At 40.0% G+C, this 17,190-nt stretch overlaps 1 protein-coding gene across 8 annotated transcripts in view; it reads right to left on the bottom strand.

Annotated features, from left to right (window-relative positions):
• Positions 1 to 17,190, bottom strand: part of Zhx3 (zinc fingers and homeoboxes 3) — a 115,373-nt gene that overhangs the window by 35,474 nt on the left and 62,709 nt on the right. For 2 of the 8 annotated variants that reach the window (XM_038330170.2, XM_038330175.2), the window contains one exon: positions 1,019 to 1,068. The exons of the other annotated variants lie outside the window; for them this stretch is intronic. The gene's annotated coding sequence lies outside the window, so the exon portion shown is untranslated. The remainder of the gene's footprint in view (positions 1 to 1,018; positions 1,069 to 17,190) is intronic. 8 annotated transcript variants of the gene reach the window in all.

The raw sequence follows: 17,190 nt of genomic DNA, 5'->3' as shown, positions 1-17,190 counted from the left end.
TTCCCATATCTTTAAATTATTTTTAAGTACAAGAAACATTCAGCCAGCTCAAAATTCCCCCAAATAAGCCAAGAACCTTCTGCAAACTTCGGGAAGTGGTGTATATCTGTAATGCTAGCAACTGGGAGACTGAGGCTAAAGAATCATCAGTTCAAGGTCACTCTGGTATACGTAGACTCTCAAGATGAACGAGAACTTAAAACTATTTTTTTTATTTTTTTATTTATTTATTTTTTTTATTTTTTTATTTTTTTTTTTTTTTTTGGTTTTTCGAGACAGGGTTTCCCTGTAGTTTCTAGAGCCTGTCCTGGAGCTAGCTCTTGTAGACCAGGCTGGCCTCGAACTCAGAGATCCGCCTGCCTCTGCCTCCCGAGTGCTGAAAACTATTTTTTTTAAAATGCTTATTTTTATTTTATGTGTTTGAGGTTTTTTTTTTGTCTGCATGTATGTATGTGACCACATTCATGCCTGGTACCCATGGAAGCCAGAAGAGAGTGTTGGATCCCCTGAAATTGGAGTTACAGAAGGTTGTTAGGAGCCATGTCTGTGTTGGGAATTGAACCCAGATCTTCTGGAAGAGCAGTAAGTACTAGTAACTGCTAAGCCATCTCTCCAGCTCCTAAAAAAGAATCTCTTACAGTCCTCTCCATATCTTTAGTCATCTTGGTATCAGATAGGAAGTTCATTTTCATGATATACACACTTCTTTCATGTGACTCACCTTACCAAGAAGATGATATGTCCTAAATGACATAGTCACAGTTTTGTGAGGGAGACAGACAGATGCAGGTCAAAACAGAAGCTCATAGTTCTAATGGAAAAGGCTAATGGAAAAGGAAAAGGAAAAAGCAATGGAAATACTAGAGAACAATTAGCAAGGTGTTCCTCAGGACATCAGGCAGAGTTCACATCTTAAGAGAACAAGCTCAAATGAATGACAAGGAGTTATACAGGCAGGAGAGAGCAATATGTTTTATTTTAGGTGTAAAATCACCAAGGTTTAAAAACAGCTACTCACCTTTGGGAGAATGGAACCATGCAACACACTTTGCCCTATCCAGCCATCTCCTGGGAGGGGACATAAAAAAAAGACCTGGAAAATATGAACTTGCAAGTAGCACAACATATGCCTAAGAGACAAGTAATGTAACAACCATGACCTAGTCAGGCTCTGGTTCCACAGCAGCAAGCCAGGCAGGGATAGAGAATAGCTACAAGCACACAGTGTGGCTAGGGAGGAATTTCTCTAACATACTTCTCAGTGCCCTTCTGTGGCCCAACCAGCAGCCTCATTCCAGGCCTGTCCTCCGTTTCTGTTGCACTGACAACCCTGCCTCTGACTTTCCAGTATAAACTTCCTCCCCAACAAGATTTGCATGAAGTTTTATGCCTCCATTACACTATACATATGGAGTTCAAGCAAAGCTTGAAGGCTAAGCTAAGCCATAGCTGACACATGTGACTAGGGTTTCAGGAGCACCTGTGAACCAGACACCACCCTCTGTCTAGTTGGCCTGCTTTGCTCTTTCTCAGAAGCATCTATCCTGCTTTTGGCTAAAATTTTTCCTAGCCCTCTATTTTATATTCATAAGCTATCTTCCACCATCCAAGTGAAGAGAAGGGACAGATACTACTCTCTTCAGTTCAGAATGACCTAGTTAAAGGGAAAAACACCAAGCCAAAGAGGTTAGCAGGGAAGTGTCTTCTTGAGCACTCAAAAGAATGTGAGAGTCCTACCTCCTGAGAGAAAAAAGAAACCCAACTCAATTACTGTAAAAATAGGTCACTCACTACTTGAATAGATGGCAGCAAGCCCATTTTGTTTCTGACTCCAATGTCAAAAGAAAGGGACTGCCCAGTCTTAGAATAAGTGTTCCATGACCAGCTGGCCACCTTGGCCTGGCCTTCCAGTTGGCATTCTAGAAGCAGCACACAGGCCAGGACAGTGTGGAGCTCAGCAAGCCTTTGTCACTGCTGACATGAAATAGCAGAGTTGATAAGGTTTTTCTATTTTGTTTTGAACAAGCTGAGAAAGAGTTCAAGGCTGTCTTGTAAGTCTTTCCTCAAACTTAGCAGTACTTTATTAATAGGGATACAATGAAAAGAGTTCAACTAGATCACTTCTTGTGTGTCCAGGCAGCCTTGGCTGGTAAGGCATCAAAATTTGGGCTCTGTGGAGGAAAAAAGCTATTTTGCACAAAGGGTGGGGGAGCAAAGAATTACTGATGGAGAATACTAAATATTGGTAGAACAGTAAATAATGACTTTTTTGGTAAAAACTTACATAATGCTATTAACTTTTGTTCTCTGTGAAAAGCACATAATAAAAAACTAAGTTTGGTAAGTTTACCTAAGTTTATATTTAATCGGTCAAACAACAAGTAAAGTCAAGTGTTATCACCTGTAATACCACCTCTTGGGAGACCAAGAGTAAAATCTTGTTTCATAATAAAACAAAAAAAATCAAACTTTAAAATCATCAAAATATATAGGCAAGTCATTAATTTGCAGAAATGTGTTCTCACAAACAATTTGTGCCTTGCAAAAGTGGAATCCTTCAAGTCCCCAGGCTCCTTTTTCATGATTATAGTCACTGACATGTTAAAAATTGAAGATTATATATCTACCAAACACCATATGGATTCTAAGTCACAAGCAAGAAGGCCAGTTTAAGATGGCTCACAAATAAGGGAGGGTTCTGGAACACATATGGAAGAAAGTTCAGTGTTGGGTGGCTTCAGTTTGATTTAGAAATTTTGTGATAAAGACGAAGGCTTCTATTTTGTTAATCATATCCTAAGGGTAGCTTCCCTAATCACGGCTAACAAACAACTGTCCCAGGCTTCAAGTCCCCCAACATCTAGGTCAGAAGAAAGGCTGGTTTCGGGGGTAGACCTCTTATAAGACTGAGGAGTGGTTTTTTTCCCCCAAACTCCTTAGCAAACTTTCTGAATTTCTGGATCATATCCAGCCCTGAAATCTCCTTCTGGCACTAGTGCTACTGGGTTCACCTGGAGTAACATGTAGGGTGACATGATTTAATTAAGTAATCAAGACCCAAGGCATGAATCTTGGAGTGAGACCAATCCTTTTCTTATGCAGTCTTGCAGCTGCAGAGAGTGGAGAGGTAGGAGGGATGTACTCTTCACCTGGTACATAATTTGATCCTCAGAGTCCTAATAATGAAAGAAATATATATACTTTGAGTGGTACTATTTTCATTATTTAATAAATATTTATGTCTGCACAGAGGCAGTTCCTTCTGGGGGACACTCAAATAGAAGCAGTCCCTGGAGCTGTGTAAGAGAAAACAAGCAAAGGTACAGTGAAATGGATGCAATGGCCATGCTTACATTGCTCTCTAGGTAATGTAGGGTAGAGAACAGACAGTAGGCTGTTATCAAGTGATGCTGTTTCAGTAGATGGCTCAAGTGATGTGGTCCAGATGCTTCCCTTCAAATGATCTCACTTAGAACCTGTAAGGTAAGGCTTGGCCTATCTTAGACTCCCTCTTAAGAATAAGATTTTTGAAAATAGACTCAAACACTAAAAACACAACCTCAATTGTTTCAAACTATTGTTATTTCAGACAATCCTTTCCATGGGTACTTCTGTGTAAATATATGTATTTGTCACTTATTTCAAATAAAAAGTTTTAGGGTTACTGGATATTTAGCTCAATGCCAAGATATATGGTAGATTCAGGAAGAATTCAAAGCTAACAAAGTATCTGTCTTTAAGCAGAACAACTACTAAACAAAATCACTGTATGCCCTCACCAACTTCCTTATATTTGTTTTCTCATTTGACTTGAGCCTTACAATAATGCCAGGAATTAAATATCAACATAACTTTACATAATGGGATGCTAAGGCTTCAACAGCTAAGTAACTTAGGTTGCTGGTACTCAAAACCAGGTATCCCAGATTACAAAGCTTACATGTACTTCTGACAAGAAGAGAAAAACAAATATCCTATAATAATAAATAGTACAAGAAAGTATATTTCAGTACAGAAGTAAGTCCTGAGATATAGCATCTATTCTGGGAAGTCAAAGAAGCAAATAGGGTGAGGAGGTACTCCATGTGTTTCTAGTAGCCATGTGACCCCTGTTGATGCTAATGCCTAACCATCAGGCACATCTGTCTCTAAACTCTGACCCTAAAAAAAGATACTGATAAAGTTGAAGATAAATATTTCATATGCTTTAAGGCATTTTCAAAGTTCTTTTTAAAGAATCAGCTCTTCCTCTCATATGCACAGACTTCCTCTCTGTTCTAAAGATATACCCACCCCCAATGGGGTTAACTTTGAAATTCTCTGAATAAATGCTAGATGGGATTTAAATGTTTATATGATTGTTACAGCCCTTTTCCTAAGAGTATATGAAAATGGTGTTTGACTATGTTATCCATTGTTACTAGCCTGCTAATGCTACAGAAAAAAGTAATTTATTATAATATTTGTCTGGATAAAAGGCAATCCCATCCATGGAGGTGGGAGGACCTTGGACTTCCCACAGGGCAAGGAACCCTTACTGCTCTTCGGACAGGAGAGGGAGGGGAAGTGGAGGAGGCAGAAATTTTTAATAATAATAATAATAATAAAAGGCAATCCCATCCCAGTCTATAACCTGTGTCTCTCTCATGCCTCAGCAATTTCACAAAACAACTGACTTTGGTCTAACTTCAGGTCAATGCAGACCTCCTAACCTTCAGGATGTGTTTCTAGTGTCTTAGTAGTCCAAGAAAGGAAAACTGTTTCTACAAGAAATGGCAAGCTGAGTGTAGTGGCTTAAGCTACTAACACTCAGGAGGCAGTATACTGCTAGATGCTTGAGACCACCCTGGGCTGCGTAAGATTCTGTCATAGAACAAAACATTAGTCACATAGAGGTGGGTGTCCCATGCTTCCATGGAGTAAGGAAAAGCACTAACATTTTGTTTTAATTGTTCATCTATTTATTTTATATCACAGATGCAGCCTTCCCCTATCCTCCCCTCCCAGTCCTTATCTCCCATTCCCACCCCACCTACCAATCCCCTCCTCTTCCATCTCCATCAACACTAACACTTTTTAGTATTTCTATAGCAAAGGGGATCATGTTCATTAGGTTGACTATTTGGTAGCTACCTGTACTCAAGGTCACTACTACTAGACAATAACAACAGTGACATTTTCTGTGTCTGTTAATTATCTACTATCTGGAACCATGGCTTCATTTTCCAGTTCTATAACACATTTGAATGTGATAGGCTCATTGCTAATGTCTTTTCATAGTCTCAAACAATCTCAGGAAGCCAATATTGTTACTGTCTTCCTATGTGGAATCTAAAGGTCAAGGCAGGTATGAGCTATGAATCCTTTGCTCTTTCCTCAATGTGCCCCCTTACTCTTCTAATGCCAAGGTTTGGGCCCTTGGATTATTTTTGTTTTTTTATATATATAAACATTATATAACAACAGCATATTGGATTTGGTGGACAATAATCCACATTCCAATCAAACTATTATTCTGCTCTCAAAAAAACAAGTCCTTGTGAGGGGCTATCAAAGCAACAGTGAGAAGGGCTGCAATAAGTGGACAAGGCAGGTAGAAACCTAAGAGAGGACTGGATAAGGAATGAAGGAAGACTTAAAGGAGGTGAGGCCATCCAGGGAAAGGAGCAGCCATTGAGGTTAGAAATTTCCTTAATGAGACAGAGGCAGGCAGGATGAAACAAGAAACTCCGAGTCAGAGCTTCTCAACCGTGTTACTAATGAAAATTAGCAACAGGAAGCTCTACATCTGGAAGTAGGGTGCTTTACTGTACACTATAGTGTATGTCATCACATCCCTGACCTCTACCCATTAGAAACCAGTAGCTTCCCATAATCTCCAGGTAGTTACAACCAATCAAGGTTTGAGACCCTCCCAAATGCCCCGAGAACATGATTATTTCTTTAGGAAAAGATGTATCAGATAAGGGGTGGCCGAATGGGGGTGGTCTGGGCAGGTGAAGAGTAAGGAGAGGCCTAGAGCTAGAAGAAGGGCAAATAAATGCTGCTGCAAGAGTTCTCCCTCCCCACGGGCCTCTGACAATATGGAAGCACACAGAGCCTCAGGAAGAACTCAATATATACCTACTCAAGGTGACTCTAGAACTAGGCAGCCTGGCAAAATCAAATCCTCTCTTTTGTCTTTTGAGTAAAGGGATATAAGAAAAGAAGACATGGTAATGCCGCAGGAGAGTCAAGAGCATGGGACTCGTACACCTATTTGGGAAATTTGAAGGTACCAGGATTAGGATTATTGACCTAGGATATACTTATGAGAGTGATCCACTCTTATCTTTTCAGGCTAGCTCCTTTCTTCATCTCTTGTCCTTAGCCCAGAAACAGCAGAAAAGGAGTGTGGATACATACTCCTGGGAGGCAGAAAGGAAAAAGGAAGAAGAAGGAGAAGATGAGAGAATTCTGAGGTACTAAATATATAATGATGGAGTTCGTGAATGGGACTTTATTTCTCAGCAAAAAGAAAAAAGGCAGAACTGGGACAAAAGTTGAGAAAAGGTAAATGGAGGAGAAATGAACATTTGCAAATACTCACCAAGTAGTAATATGGGGGAAGGCACATTACATGAGTCACTACAACTAGTGTTGACACTATCACTTAATACCCAAACATGGAACAGACATTAACAGGTTTTCATCGCAGAAGTACAAAGCAGCAAATGTGCAAATTAAGGGACCGCATAGTATGACCAGTCTCCCAAGCTTGTTTACTGGGTTTCTCTTTGCTGTGTCTTTTCACTCCAGTACATCACAAGCCTTTTGTGCCACATGAACTGGCACTGCTTATGTACAGGTCTGTGAGCTGCAGTGAACGAGAGTGTCAGGCTGCAGTTGGAGTTCCTTGTTTCCAGTGTTCTCTTATGCACCAAGCCTCACAGCTATCGAGAAAGCAAAGGAGAATTAACACTGAGGTAGACAAAGGACCAAGGAGGCCCAGCTGTCTGAATTTACAGCAGTACTAATGAGCACTTGCTTACATAACTGCCTCTCCCGCTATGCTCATCGGCCACTAGAGGAAAGCAGAGTTGGCTTTCCACTCCTGAGCTATATATAATCCAGACTTTGAACAGGAGACTATGCTACAGCTACAGCTCTGCCACATTAAATATTAAAATTTCCCCTAAAGACCCAACATTTTTACCAGTGACGCCACACAATAATACAGGCTGAGTACTGAGATACCGAAGTTTAGATACCTTACCCACATTTTTATCCTGACAACATTCATTATCTCTTGCTTCACTGTGAGAAACAAGCAAAAGAAATTGGGAAGGGGAATGCTGGGAAGACAGTTGGCATAAGCACAGCCTTGATGCTAGAACTGAGAGTCTCCAGTCCCAAATGGCTGTACTTCACATGGAATAGTTAACTAGTTTCAAGGAAACCAGGTTTGCTTTTGCTTCTTTACTGTCTATCTCCTAGGATCTAACCCTGGAATCTATGTCATCATGATTGAAGGACTAATGAAGCAAAAAGAAAACTACTTATTTGTCTTGGGGCTGACAAAAGCTGAGCTCTACAGAATAATCCCCCCTTTTAAGATACAGTTACCTGGAAACTGTTTTTCTGAACCCTCTTAGAGCATGTATTTATTTATTAAACAGTGATCCCATACCCTTTCTATTCATGTTAGTCTTAAATGGTTCTTCAGTTTCTGAAGGCCAAAGTGCGTTGTTTTCATAAATTGTTACACATACTCTGAACATTAAAACTTACATATTTTAGGGCTGGTGAGATGGTTTAGTGGGTAAGGGTGTTTGCCACCAAGTCTGATGACCTGAGTTTGATAACCAAACACACATGGTGGAAGGAGAAAACCAATTGGACAGTGGCCTGCTAACCTGCACACTCACTGTGACACACATGCTCATATACAAAGCAAAATAAAATATAAAATTCATTCTATCAGTAACATTCATGTTTTGTCAGTTTGATTGGGCCTTTCCCCAAAGCAATTCTTACACAAGGGTGAAATTTCAAGAAATAAAATCATGCTGTTTTATATTATAATATTTAAGAATAAAAAAGCAGATAATCTAAATGTTCCTTGTATTAGCATTAATGCTAGCATCTAAGTATTACTAGATGACTATTTATAGGTGCAAACTCTCAGAAAGAATGTATACAAGCTGGACATTTTGAAGCAAGCCTGTAAGTACAGCAATGGGGAAGCAGAAGCAGAGGCAAGAGAAATCACTGAAAGTCTGGGGTCAGCATGGTCAACATATGAAGTTCCAGGTTAGCCAAGACCATAGCTCTGTCTCAAATATATATATATATATATATATATATATATATATATATATATATATATATATATATAGAGAGAGAGAGAGAGAGAGAGAGAGAGAGAGAGAGAGAGAGAGAGACTTGTTCAACAATGGGCTGCTCAGCTGTACCTAGTCCCATCCAAGAGTGGGCATGCCACTATATTTAGAGTCAGATAAAACTGAGTTCCAACTCTGACTCGGCTGCTTCCTCATACAGGCCACTTGGGTTTGGGGGAAGTATTGAAACTCCCCAATCCCAGTTTTCATTGGTACAATATCTAAGTGTAAACATTATATAGTTCACTACATTAGACATGACAGTGTATGTGAGTCACTGACAGCATGTTGTTAGCCCAGGAGACTTCCTGTCTGTTTCCTCCCTGTACTCCTTCTCCACCAAGATCAGTCCTAAGCAATGTCCTCTTGCTCTTGTTTGCTGCAGAGACTTCAGTGATCTACACTACCTGCCCTGTCCTCCCCATGAAGTTCTTTATGTCACAACCATATCTGCCTTCCCAGAATGTAGATCAATGTCTCTAGTGACTCCATGCAGGAATCATTTCAGCCTGGCATCATGGTCTTTACTTAGTTTGGTCCAACCTAACATTTCTAGTCTAGTAAGCGCAAACCTACTTTTTCTCACCCAATTCTGCCCCAAATCAATCTCCAACTTCTGGCATTTCACAGCTCTACTGCCTATAGGAGAAAATCTAGGTTGTCTCCAGCCATGACAGTGATGCATAGTGCACAGTCCCTAGCCATTCCCAGCTTCACCTCCTTCCCTACTTCATCAGAATTCTACTAGTACCCAATCCCAGATTGTGTCATTACTCCCAAACTTTAAATCCACTCCTATTTGACCAGAAACTTTTTTAAAGGAAGAAAACTTCTTGAGTACACTCCAGGGAACAACAGGCTCAACAGGCTAGGCAGTAACCAGAGCTGCTCCAGAACCTTCCCATTGGCCATCTGGCAAACTCCTAAACAGTCTCCAAACCTTATTCAAATGTCCTTATTTCTATCGTTCACTATGTGAAATACTGGGATTTGTGTGTTTTCTGTTACCACCACACCTACCTCACAGTTGTGTAAGCATGTTTCATGTTTTCTTCTAATTCACTGGCTGCCATCAATGTCTTCTCTAAAGGATGGGCTAGCATTCAGCCTTGCAAGATGTAGTCAGTCATGGAATGTCTGTATGCTAAGCAGAAGTTGCTCCCACCCTGACAGGCAGATCAGATGAAATGTAGGGGAACATGCCATACACAGTCTGAGGGGAGAGTGGAACAGCAAAAGAGAATTCCACTATACTCCTGTTTAAATAGTTAGAATGTTTTGTTCACCAGAGCACAGGAAGAAAATCCTTTTCATGTAGTAGTCCCAACTCACTCTAGAAAGTCAATTACATTTACATAAAATTAGTAAAGCTCAAAAGCATGTTTCTCTCCCCAAAACCTCATTCTTTTATGAGTCCTTTGCTCTGTGGAATGAACATGGTCCTGCCGATGCCAGTTTATGGCTGTGTTTTTCTGCTCACTGAACTGGCTCATTCCTTCAAGAGAACAAACTGTTCTGCGCTGAAGCAGGAATTGGCTGGGTTCTAACAAAAAGATCTCCCCCCCCCCCCCCAGTGTTTTTGCAAAAGACCCAAGTCAATTTATAGCCAAGTAACAAAAGGTCAGAAAGGTTAGTTAAGCAACGGGCGTAATTCCTGTGTGTCACAGCCAATAAAGGAAATGGGTGGGAATAAATAGTATGCAATTTTAACCCGAAATCGTTTGTACAAAACTACTATTGTAAACTACATAAAATGGTTCCTGACTTCCAATGTTAGTAATTTCAGATTTTTCAAAGGCGCATTTACAGTGGAAGAACTGAGATGACCTCAAATCCCTCATTTGAAAGAAAAGAATGTAAAAAACACATTTATAACAAATGTTTTCAGTGCATAAATTTAAATGTACATAAAAAATTAAATATCTTACAGTTAACTGATGGATACAATTTGCATGGTTGAAATTAAAATAAAATTCCTGTCAAAAGGGAGATGACAAGGGGAGCAGAGAAAAATGTAGAGCTCAATAAAAATCAATAAAAAAAACCCTGCACATCCCAAAAAAAAGGGAGATGGCATTGATCAAAAAGCTAAGAAAAGCCCCTACAAAACTAACAGTTTATCTGTCTTAACTTTCAACTCTCACATGTATTATTCATCAAGAGTAAGAACAAGGAAGGGCTGCTTTTAAGGCAGACATGAAAAACACAAACAGCCAAGCAAGGGGAAGACAGATGATAAAAAGTCTTCCATGGGCCTGTGGAATAAGAAATCTTTTCAGACCCTGAGGCTACTGCAAAGCCTCTCCAAGAAGCCCCCTGCCCACTTTATGAAACTTAAAATTGTAACCATTCAAAATAATCATATTATCCAAAAGGTGAATGGCCAAAGAGAACAGTGTCATGAGTTAGACAACACGGATAAGCCCACGAGCTCACATCTTACCTACCTCCTCTACAGTACAATGGGAGCAACACAAGAGTCAATCGAAGGAAGTTGAAAAGACAGAGGAAGGAAGGTGAATGGCTAAAAACCCAGAAACAACACACAGCTGTTCAAGTTATGAGAACCCTCCATCATACAACAGAAAAAGGTGGCAGGCTCAAAGTTTCCCAATCTCCAACCTAGCAACAGAAGGCAGCCTAAGACTAAATGAGAGCTCTACTGACAATGCCAAGCCAACACCAACTAGCAGGATACTTCAGGACCAGCTGACAATAAATCAGTCTAGGGAAATACCCTCAGCTTCTCTACAGGGTCCCCCAAAAGTACCCTTCATCCCAGTGGGACAGAAACCCTCTCCTCTCCTACATACAGGCACCTGGCAGCATGGCCTTGGGAAACTTCTTACTTAAGATGCCCCAAGCAACACCACAGGAGCTACACCACAGGAGCTAAGCAAACCAAAGAGTTTGCAATCCATTGGGACTGCTCAACCTAAACAGGGTGACTTAACAGCAGACGTAAATAGGACTCAGATTCTCCCAATGTTATAGAAAAACTGTTCAAAACAGTGAAAAATCAGTGGTCATAACCAAAACCAGGAAAATCACAACCTGAATGCGAAAATATGATCAACTGATACCAAAGCAGCCATTAGAAAAACATCTCAGCATGCAATTATAAGGGCTCCTTCTCTTTCTGACAAGACCTCACACAAGTTGTTTTCTGGGCTCCATTTATGTGCCATGGCATGCAAAGCTCTCCCTTTAAATAAACACAGGATATAAAAACCTCACTATAAACAAACACTGACTTCTACTTCATGATATGCACAGAAATACTCAGGGGAGGGGATGAATCAAAAACACAATGGTTAAATGGTTGAAAAAAAACGGGGTGAGAAGTACATAAGAAGAAATAATAACAGGTGAGATACAGCAGTAGATACATGGTTTCTCACCATTATATTCTTTTTACAATGAGTTTGAAAGTTTTAACAGTAAGATGTTAGAAAAAGATCATACTGAAAAATATGGAAGGTGCTCAATACACCTTACTTTACCTCTTATAGCTTTTCCTATAGCTTTCATGCATTTAATCATTCATCTATTAAATCATACTAGGCCATACTAGAACAATGCCTAGCACAATGTTGCTCAACTCCAACCCCTTTGAACTTCAGTTTCCTCACCTACAGAATGACTGTATGTACCTCATGGTGAGAATGGGTGAGGTAATATATAACACAACCCAGCCTAGCACATAAGCAATATTCCATAAACACTAGCTGTTGGCATGTGTCACACAGTGGAGATCATGGGCACTACCACACACATTCCAAGTAGTGCTTAAAAGATCTGTATCCCAACTTCGTACCTGGCTTCCAAATCCAACCGTTTTGTGGCTTTGGGCAAAATCTTTAACCTTTCTGTGCCTCATTTCCTCATCTGTGAAACAAGAGTATGTGCTACTCTCACAGCATTATTATGATAAACAATAATAAATGTGAAGTGTTTAGGTGATGGCTAGAATGCTAAGCACTGATGTTAAGAAAGTCTGGGCACCAGAGGACAGAAAGATAAATTGTAAACATCTCAGTCATGTCAGGATAGGAGATGGCCATGTTGGTTAGTCATGGTTTTACCTGTCAGCCTATGGTGTGTGCTCCAGGAGAGGCACTACACTAGGTTTGGAAAAACCAAGGGAGAGGCATATGGGGTAAAGAAGGCCAGAGTCAGGAATGGTGGCACACATCTGTAATCCTAACACTTCAGAAGTAGAAGCATGAGTTCAAGGTCAGCCTAGGCTATACAGTGAGTTTGAGGCCAAAGATGGTTACATAAAACTATGCTTTAAAAAACCCCAAAGATGAAAGAGCCAAAGAAGACTTCACAGGGAGGACGGTGACTGGTGAACCAGGACTTGCAGGGTAGCATGACAATGGCTGTTAGAACCTCACAAGCCAAGGCGGGCTATCAGATTCACTGCTGAGAAGAGGAGTGGGTCAAAGCTCAACTGATAAACTGATGAGCTTTGCCCTGAAAAACTAACTGGAAAGAACAACCATTCATTCAAACACTCTGATGTGGGATTTCCCTCTGTATTCTGTGATTACGATTAATGAATGCTTTGGACCTATAGCCGGGCAGAACTTAGGTAGGCAGGGAAGATGGACCTGAATGCTGGGAGAAAGGAGGCGGAGTCAGAGAGAAGCCATGTAACCCCACCAGAGCCAGATGGAACTTTAGCCAGTAAGTCACAGCCACGTGTCGATACACAGGTTAATATAAGTGGGTTTAATTAATATGTAAGAGTTAGCCATTAAGAAGCTAGAGCTAACGGGCCAAGCAGTGATTTAATTAATACAGTTTCTGTGTGATTATTTCAGGGGTCTGGGTGGCCAGGAAACGAACAAGCAGCCAAGCAGCCTCCTTCAACAACACTTCACGGAACTGCAAACTATGTCAACTAGTAATGGATTCTTGATTTTTCTTCCTGCTTCAGCTTCTAAAGTGTGGAGTGCTGGGATTACAGAATGGGTCTTCATGCCTGGCACTGACTGTATCCTTGATTTAGAAAAAGAAACAATTTGTAACATCCATGTTTTATAATTCAAGATATGAGGACATAGCTTTACTAGATGAAAAGGTCCAGAAGACTCCAACAGAAGGGCCCAGGAAGAGGCTATTAGTGCTGTGAATCGGGTTGGCAGTGCTACTCTAGTTGGCTCACTGCTTTGAGTGAGGTCACAGCGAGATTGAATCTAGGAAGACAGAAATGTCCACACAACAACAGGGAGAAGCTGGCTCCCTCTGGATGCTGTCAGCTGGCCACATTGCCTCTTAGAGCTTGCTGGACCTTAGTAAACACATTTTGATTGTCATATGCACTGAGGAAATCCACTAATATCTTTAACATCATAGTCTGAAGGGAGCAGTCAGGATAAGGGCTAGTTTTATGATCAAAGGACTAAATGCTGCTGCAAAATTATATAACTCAGACTATACATGAAAGGATCTTTCCAACGTTCCTAGAAGGAAGTTAAAACAATAGTTCATTTTAGCATTAAATAGAAAACACATTTACAGCCATCCAAGGCACTTCTAAGGAAGGCAGATGAGCTGGCTGATGCAAGTAAGGAGGAACAGTTTCATTGCTTGTGAACCCCATGAGGACAGGACTATGACGAGCTTACTTGCTGCTGTATTAACAGTACCTAACACAGTGCCTGGTACTGCTCACAAAACACCAATTCAACCAAGTATGTCTAATTCAGCTTTGATAAGTCCAGATTCTTTTCTTTTAGTTCAGCAAGAGATTAATCAACTCACAACTAGGTAGGGAAGAACTGGCTAAACACCAAGTAAACTCGGGGGAAACAAAGTAGACCCCTCAACTATGAGAGAAGATATGATTTCTTGGAGTCTTATTGTTATGTCACTTACCCAGAACCTCTGGGAAACAGAATTTCTGCTAGGCTGCTGCCCCAGAAACAAATTCAAAACACCTTAAGATCTTCAACCTGTATATCTAGTATGCTCAACTTCACACAAGCCAGAATGTCTGCCCTGGGTCTGACTTCTCTCTTCTCATGGATAAACCAGATGTTCTGATAGATCCCTCTCCTCCAAATCCAAGACTCCACACAGACTCCTAGGCTGCTCTCCCTCTAGACCATGGCGTAAATATTTTATAGACCCCTGGCTTTTCAGATTTTTCTATATATAGTGATTTAGTTTAGTTATTTCCCAACAGCAAAGGGGGGACTTCATAAGCTTCCAGAAGACAGTGTCTTGTCACTTCTGCATGGATGTTTTCAAGCAAACACAATATTCAGAGAATTCCATGAAGCTGAAAGAGATCTTGGGACTCATGGTTCTGTGTAAGTGTGGTTTGGAAATTTTTTCTATTAAGTGCATTATCTTATAATGACTAAGTTCATGATCATTTTGCTCTATAAAATATTCAGAGATATCTCTTATCAGCCTGGCTTTTCACTACTATACCCTTTAAAAGGGTCTAGAAAATGAGGTGTGTTAGAAAATGAGCCAAGAGGCAAGACCATGGAAAGTTACTGGTAGCATCTACTTAGTCACTGATAAGGATTCAATCCTAAACTTTCTTTCATATTCTTTAGCCAGTTTCTACTAAGAACCAAACAGGTCCTCTAACCTCATAATAGATTTTCACTTAAAAGATAAAGAAGACAGAGAAAGATACAGAACTTTTATTTTAAAAAAATTTTTACATAGGCTTTTTTTCTAAACTTTTTTGATCAAATTTTAGGCTTTTTGAAAAGTTACAACAATAGTTCCATTTCCATATATTCCTGATGTAGCCTCCCCAATGTTAGTATCTAATATAGTATAGTATAGTATATTTAACAGAGCCCAAACAATAATACTGGAATAATACTAAACCAAAACCATATTCAAAAGACACCAGCTTTTCCTGCCAATATCCTTTTTCTGTCCCAGACACCTCCTCAGAATCCCAAGATATTTCTCTTTAGTCTTCTAAAGTACTTGACAACTCCCCCATTTATTTTCTTGTCATCCATATTCTTGACACTTAAAAAACTTATCAGTTATTCTGTTGGCTATTTCCTTGATTTGGGTGCAGCTGCTTGTTTTCATATTGTTATACTGTTACAATTACACATTTTGGGCAACATCCATAGCAATGATATTGGGTTTGTCTTAGTGTCTATCATGGGGTAGATTATTTGACATATTACTGATAATCTGGCCTTGACCACTTGGTCAAGCTAATTTCTTCTCTATACACTTCCACCTTTCGTTATAGTACACATGTTGAGGTAGCTTATTTGAATCTATGAAAACTGCTAAAGGTATTTACAGGATGACAAGAAAATAAATGGGGACATTCCCAGTGTGCTCCCTGCCTTCTACTTGTGGGTTTGAGATGTGAGTTCTCAGTTGTTGCTGCTATCATGTCTTTGCTCCACCATCATGGGCTCTTAACCCTCTGAAACCATAAGCCCAAATAAACACTTTTTTTAATGAGTTGCTTTGGTCATTGTGTTTTATCAATGCAATAGAAAAGTAACAAAGACAACAACCATCTGGAATATTTTAAAAATTAAGCTAATAAAGTAAAAAGACTAATATAAGATCAACATACAAATTTTGTGGATAGTTAAAAATAGTAATTTTCTTGTCATTGTGAGAAAATAGTTGACATAAAGAACTTTTTAGTTCATTTATTTTGGCTTGAGTTTGAGAAAAAACAATTCATCATGGCAGCAGGAGTAAGAAGGGACTTTGTGTTCAGTCAGGAAGTAGAGAGAGAAATCCTGGTGCTCATCTCTCTTCCTCCTTCTCGCAAGACTTTTATTCACTTTAGAATCCCATTCCAAGGGACAGCACTACCTACACTCAGGGTGGACCTTCTATTTCCAGTTAGTCTGGAACTAAGGTTACACATCCACACCTCTTCACAGTGGTGCATTTCCTAGACACTTCCAAATCCAGTCAAGCTGACATGAAGATTAGCCCTCCCCAAAATGTTGTCTGCATATGAAATGCTAGAAGAGCATTTTTTTTTTAATTTGGAAGAGCTACCCTTCATACATACATACAACTTTGCATATATACTTGGAGAATAGAAATAATTTTATGGCTTATTTTTAAGGAACATCAGTTGAACACTGAGATAGGGCAAGTAAGGTCACACAGTAGACATCTACATCTCCAAACACTACATTTGGCCAAAGCTAAAAACTGTTCACTGCCAAACTCCTTAAAAATGTAAGAGAACATTACCTGGTAGCCTATTTTTCATTCATCAAAAAAGGATTCAATGGTCTATGAATTATATTGCTTATTTGTATGGACCAAATGACAATCAAGAAGAGTTACTCTCTCCTACTGTTTCCCCCTTAAAAAGCTAAATTAAGAGTGGTGTAGCACATGGCATACTACACATCATTGATTCTAAGCACTTTTTCCACAGTACCTCTTTTAACCCTTATCACAGCCTTGATGTGGGAGGGTCTTCTGTGTTGATTTCATTGGTTAATAAAGAAACTGCCTTGGCCCATTTGATAGGCCAGCCCTTAGGTGGGTGGAGTTGACAGAACAGAATGCTGGGAGAAAGAGGGAAGTGAGGCAATCACCATGCCTCTCCTCTCTGGGACAGACGCAATGGAGCCAGCCGCCAGGTCATACATGCTGAATCTTTCCCGGTAAGCCATCACCTTGTGGTGCTATACACCTTACTAAATATGGGTTAAAGCAAGATGTGAGAATTAGCTAATAAGAGGCTAAACTAATGGGCCAGGCAGTGTTTAAATGAATACAGTTTGTGTGTTGTTATTTCCAGGGCTAAACTAGCTATGCAGGAGCC

This window comes from Arvicola amphibius, chromosome 5 (assembly GCF_903992535.2).
Source record: "Arvicola amphibius chromosome 5, mArvAmp1.2, whole genome shotgun sequence".
NCBI lineage: Eukaryota > Metazoa > Chordata > Mammalia > Rodentia > Cricetidae > Arvicola > Arvicola amphibius.
The sequence above is the reverse complement of the archived record's forward strand: the minus strand, read 5'-3'. Positions and strand labels throughout refer to the sequence as shown.